This window comes from Montipora foliosa, chromosome 1, assembly GCF_036669935.1.
Source record: "Montipora foliosa isolate CH-2021 chromosome 1, ASM3666993v2, whole genome shotgun sequence".
NCBI classification, from domain to species: Eukaryota; Metazoa; Cnidaria; class Anthozoa; order Scleractinia; family Acroporidae; genus Montipora; species Montipora foliosa.
The window spans coordinates 27,940,798-27,947,677 of NC_090869.1; positions in this window are offsets into that span (position 1 = coordinate 27,940,798).

Genomic DNA, 6,880 nt, shown 5'->3' on the forward strand with positions numbered 1-6,880 from the left:
AAAATGGCAGGATTTGATGTCCCGTGAGCAGAAATCTTGAAATTTTTTGAACTTCCCACATTGATTTTTTGTTTATTTTTGGACAACGTGGAGATAATTGTAAATAAAATCCGTTTCTGGAAAGAAAAATTGGGGTCACCGAACGTCCAAGACCGTTAAATCCAGGCAAAGCTATAGCAATGGCCTTTTGCCCTATCAGTCCTCATTTTATTACTTCCATAGTGCGCGCGCTCGTGTATGACGTGGCGTGTGCATTTGCGTGCGCAGTAAGGATGCGCAGAAACAATTGGCGCGAACGTCCTTAAATTGAATTAATTAAATAAAAAAAACATTGCTTAAATTGCTGCAATTGTTTTTCCGAGATTCTAGAGTTACAACTGTCTAGGAGTACCCCAAACTCTGTTATAAAAATGTGGTCAGCCTGATCACTAAGCTCAAACCCTCGGTAAGTTGCGGATTGGATAATATTTCTAGCAGACTTCTAAAGCATTGTAGTCCATACATCTCAAATTCTACATGTAATATTATAAATCAAGTGTTGGAAACTGGAATATTTCCTGATGATTGGAAAAAGGCAAAGGTACATCCTATTTTTAAGTCCGATGAAAGAAATATTCCAAGCAACTATAGACCGATTTCTATTCTACCTGCCATGTCAGAAATTACAGAGAGGGTCATGCATACTCAGCTGTTAGAGTATTTCCAAGTAGGAAATCTTTTGACAGACTCTCAATCTGGATTTAGACCAAATCATTCAACCTGTACAGCTTTGATAAGTCACCTGATAAGTGCAGTAAACCTTTGGCTTACCAAACTGGATGCTGGTAAACGTAATGGTAGTGTGTCTTTATAGATTGACACTGTAGACCATAACATCTTACTATGTAAACTTTCTTGTTACGGTGTCAATGGCAATGCTCTTCAGTTGCTTAAATCATATTTGATTGATAGAACACAAAGATCTTACGTAAATGGAGTCTTATCCACAGAACAATATGTATAATGTGGCATTCCCCAGGATTCTATACTTGGGCCATTTTTGTTTATAATTTATGTAAACGATTTCCCAAAATGTCTACAACATACAACACCGATGCCGATGATACGTATATAACTATGGCTCATGAAGATATATCCCACAATTGAATGTTCCTTAAATAGTGATTTAGCTGCAGTACATGATTGTCTTCAGACAAACAAATTAAGTTGCAATACCTCCAAAACTAGTTATATGACTATTGGTTCTCAGCAAAACTTGACAAAAGCTAAATTCATGAATTTAAAGATGGATGATTGGCCAATTGAACATAAACCTTCTACTAAGTTATTGGGGGTTCATATTGATGAAATGCTAACCTGGGATGATCAGATCAAACATATTTCATCTAAAGTCTCGAATGGCTTGCGAATGTTGTATTTAGCAAGAAAATTAACTGACAATCAAGACACTCTTAAGACAATTTCCTATTCACTTATTTTGATTACTGTGATGTTGTGTGGAGTGACTGCTCCAAAACACGTGCTGACAAATTACAAAAATAACAAATTAAATAGAGCAGCACGGATTATTACTAGAGCTGATTACTCCATTCGATCATCAGCAGTGCTAAATTTTCTAGAGTGGTCTAACTTAGAAGAAAGAGAAAAAAGGCACTTGTTAATTACGATGTTTAAAGTATTCAATGACAATTGCCCGACGTATCTCCAGGAGTATTTTCATAGAACCTCAGAAGTTCACAATTATAATTTGAGGGGTTCGAAGTATGACTTCCAATTACCGCTACCTAAAACGAATTTTCTTAAACGTTCTTTCTCTTATCGAGGTGCAAATGCTTGGAACCAGCTGTCAAATCAAATACGTGAGATAAGGGATCTTGCAAGCTTTAAACGTGCGATATCCTAGGACACATTGTACATCGCTAGGGCACATTTTTACATGGCTTGTTCGTATTATTCCATAGTAAATTATGTTTGTTACTAATTATTACTATTGTTTAAATTTCTTTGATATTAAATAATATTTAGCGCGAAGTTATACCTAGTTAATTAGTCGTTTTAACATTTATATCTTGCAATTCTTGTAATTTTTTAGCATTTATATTTTGTAATTATTACACGGCATGTCTGAAAACCAGCTTGCTGAGGCATTTACCGTGTTTTAAATAAAGTTGATTGATTGATTGATTTCCAACACGTCGACGTCTGCCCCTCCCCCCCACCAGTCTTAAATCCGTTCCAACGCTGCTTGCTGCCAGTAATGCTACTAGAATCATGTTAGAATCGGGTCCTTCTTGTCCAGTGCATTTCCTACAGATACTTCCCAATAATCTGTGAACTTTGTTATCACTAATTTTGTACCAAAAAAACTTGCTCTGGACCACACTGAGAGAGAATTGCCTTCGGTAAATTTATTAAGAGCATTAAGAACAAGAACAGATTGGTACATAGACTGTCCATCTGCGCGTATTTTTTAAATGGTTCGAACCCATGCAGGAGACAACATGAGCAGAAGTCATCTTCACATTCAAGTGAGTTTACTCTGAAGATGACTTGCGCCCGTGTTGTCGAAATGGCTGTCAAAGCTACCCAAAACAATCCTTTTAATTTCAGGACTAGACTGACCGGGACAATCGAACCTCACTTAGATATGTATTAAGTCTGATTTGCATGTAAGACTCATTAATAACACCGATACAAACATTTGCATTAGTCACTTTCCATGGGGCTTATTTGCACAATGCTGTTTGGAGGATTTTGTCTATATGGCTTGAATGCAGTTTACATTAAACTGGGGAAGTGAAAGAAGCCTGTGTCCCAAACAAGGCCATGCCACAAGAGCAAGGACTGTTATGATTATCACTGTCATAGACCTTTTTCATAATGGTGGCCAAATAAAATGTTGTTTGTTTTAATCCTGGTAAGCCTTTCTAGCCTAACTACAATGAGCAAAATTCAAAAGAATATGTGAACCAAATTGAGGCTGGAATGTATAATTAGCATGAATACAAAAGAAAAATAAATCCTCCGCCATTTCTGAAAGTGGTCAATAAATTCTCAAAGTCACTGTCATAGTCATTGTTAATTAATATTAATATTTATATCAATATTGAATAACATTATTATAATCATTAGAGCGGTTTTCAATTGAGTGTCGAAAGTAATTAGCGAATTGCTTTGGTTTATAATTGCTTCACTCAGTGATTGGTTCAAAGTTCTCTCAACCAATCAGAAGCGAAACCAAAACCAATCATGGCTCGCGCGTGCAAATTTTCCCGCGGTTTGTGTCGGCTACGTGTAATTACTTCGAGTTTTGATTGTTTTACTGGATTGTCTCCGTCCTTTTTGATTCGCCAAAGTAATTACTTTGGTTTTGGTTTTACGACACTCATTTGAAAACCGCTCTATCATTATTATTATTATTATAATAGCAGTATACACTTCTGAATGCCTCAGATTACAAATAAATTGATATAGGGCGCCAAAGGCGTAGCCTATTCAATTATCACTCCTACGCAGTTAAAATCTAAAGGTTCTAAAATGGTGTCTCCCTTCGCCCCAAAATGAAAATAAATGTCCTATGAACCTATTAAAACTATGCTTAGAACTAATGCCGTCTGAAGACTTAGTCCGACAGGACCTTGAAGGTCCCGGCAATGTTAAGGGAGCTAGAGACCACAGCCTTCTGCATGTTCCTGGGCACTGAATTACATCGGCCACTTCCAACCAATTGGCGTAGGGTTTCCTTGATACTTCGCGAGCTCCCTCCTAGCGCGTCTATTATGATATTATGCTGCTCAATCTTGTACCCCGGGTATCTCCTTCTTAGTTCGTACCGCAGCGGAGCGTACTTACTCGTCTTCTCTGTTCTTCTGAGCAGTTCCAAGGATGGCCCATAATTGTACGCTTCCAAGGAAGTCAGGTACATATAGCTTGCCAAACCAGGTCTTTGCACCTTTGAAATGCTTCCAAGAGCACCAATCACGATAGGTAGTATTGTGAATTTCGAGGCTCCATGATTCCTTCTGATTTCAAATGCCAGTTCCTGGTACTTTTGCATGGTGATGTTCTGGTCCGCTGGCACAGCTGTGTCAATACGTGTCCATTTCTGTGTATCTTTATACACTAGAGTAATATCTGGCCGATTATGTTTCAGCACTTTGTCTGTGTACATAGTCATGTCCCGGGTAATCCTCACTTCTCCATTGTCTGCGGTTGGCAAGGGTTGATGGCCATACCACTTGTCATTACACTCTTTCCCATACTTCCTGCACATCTCCCAGTGTATCCGTAGAGCCACCTTGTCATGGCGCTTCCTATACTCTCTCTGGGAAAGCTTCTTGCATCCACTGACAATGTGTCGTACTGTTTCAGTGGCATCTCCACACAATCACTTGATCTAGTTTGTTCTTAAAGCTTGTTCCTGAGCAGCAACAATCAAACCTTCTGTCTCCTTTTTTAAGAATCCATTCCTGAGCCATCTCCAAGACTCCTCTCCAGCTTCATCTGATATTTGTTGGACAAACGCACCATGTAGGGCTTTCTCCTTCCAGTTTTTAACTTTGTAGTCTTTCCTCCTCCTCTCATAGTCCTGCAGACTCTCTTCTTCAACAGTCACTTTCTCCTTCAACGCAGCTTGAAGCATTCACTCTGTGCTCTCTCTTAGGTAGCCATGAAGGGATTTGATCTCCCTTCTTACACACTCCTCGATGCCGATCAGTCCTCTTCCCTCTTCCTTTCTCGGAAGGTACAGCCTCGCAACATTACTCATGGTGTACAGTCAGCCAGTCATTGGCAAGATCTTCCTAGTTCTTCTATCCATGTTGGCTACCTCCTCCATTGTCCAGTCCACCATCCCCGCACTGTAGCGTACTACACCTACAGCCCAGGTATTGATGTCATCGATCAAATTTCCTCCATTGAGTTTTTTTCTACACAACTTCTTGACTCTCCTGATATACTCCCATGTTATCTTGCCTTTCATCTTGGTGTTGAGAGTCTGGTCCAACTGTAAGACGCCAAGGTATTTGTAGCCTTCCTCCTCTATTTCTCAGATATGCTGGTCGTCGGGTAGTTCTATTCCGCTACTGCCAACTTGTCTTCCCTTTCTCAATTCCAGGACAGCACACTTCTCTAGCCCAAACGACATCTCAATGTCTTGCGAGAAGATCCTTACTACTTGAACAATTGAGTCTAGTTGATCTTTGCTAGCTCTGTACAGCTTCAGATCATCCATGAATAGTAGGTGGTTAATGGCGCTCATGTCCTTTTCCAGTTTGTATCCAGCTCTCAACTTTCGTAGTACTAGGATCAAGGGTAACATGATCACTATAAACAGTAGTGGTGACAAGGAGTCACCTTGAAAAATTCCTCTCCGAATGTCCACCTGCCGAGAGCCATTCCTCCTGATGTCAATACTGTCTTCCAGTTCAGCATGTTGTTGCTGATTATAGAGACCATATTCTTGGCAGCCCCAACCATCCCAACGCATTTCAGGATCCATGAATGCGGCAGAATATCATATGCCTTCTTGTAGTCTATCCAAGCCATTGACAAGTTTGTCAACCTTCTCCGGCAGTTGTTCAGGATTGCCTTGTCTAGAAGCAATTGATCTTTACTTCCTCGGGATCCCTTCCTGCACCCCTTCTGTTCATCTGTTAGCAGTCCATTCCTTTCCAAGTGGTGGTATAACTTCTCTCCCATAACTCCTGTCAAGAGCTTCCACATCATGGGTAGGCGGCAAAAGGCGGTAGTTGCCGGCCTGAGCACCCTTCGCTGTGTCCTTTTGTATCAAAACTGTTCTTCCCTCGACCATCCACTCTGGTACATTCCCTTGACATATACAGTCTTGCAAGCATTCTTGCAATGTAGAGTGCAATCCTGTCAGTTTCTTAAGCCAGAACCCCTAACAAGATCGGGGCCGGCTGCCTTCCAGTTTGCCATCTTGCTCACTCCATTTCTAATATCCTCCACAAAGAAGCTGATATCTTCTTGCACCTCTGTTGTACTGAACTCCACCTCTTCATCCTCTAGCCAAGATGTTCTGTCATTGTGACCGACTTCCTCCGACCAGATCTTGCTCCAGAAGAAGATTGCTTCTGTGGGATCAGGTAACACCGTTTCTCCTCGTTCCTTTTCATCTAGTGTTTTGTAGAACAGCTTCTTGTTGGTTCTAAACAGGTGGTTCTGTTTGAACTGTTGACATCTGTCGTCGTATCTTTTGATCTTAACTCCACCTGCCTTGATCTTTTGTTTCAAGATGCCTGAGACATACAAAGTGCCCCTTTCCTCGAGATGATATTTTCTGTTCAACCTTTCCCTCTATGTTTGTTTCATTCTCATGTTTCCTCTTCGGACTTCCTCAATCGTGCTCAGGTCTTTTCGCCAAGTTTCGATATTCCCCTTAATCCTTCTCTTCCAGAATGGCTCTTCAGTTCTTCTGCCTTTCCTCCCTTTTATCATTTCCATTCTTTCTGTAGTAACATCTGCAGCTGCATACATTAAAGAATTCAGTTCAGTGATGTTGTGCGTCTGAATCCTTTAGACGGCTTCATTGATTTTTCCAACTTATGCTTTCAGCTTCGTTCTTTCGCATGACTTCAGACTTCAGTGATTGTAATCCTATTCTCTGTTCTAGTTTCTAGGATCCTGTCTCAAAGGGCTTTAGGGCTGATCTCTTCTTGTAATTCTTCAGCAGTGAAAACTCTGGGTTCCTCTTCACGTTGGTGTTCTTCTTGGGTATCAGATGTTGTTGCATGGTTTGGTGTATCTGTGGTAAGAAGCTCCGTAGTTTCAGTCTCCTGATGTTCATAATCTGGTGTAACTGTGGCATGGAGCTCTCCTGATGTTCATGTCTTACTCGTATGGCTATTTCCTCTTGCTC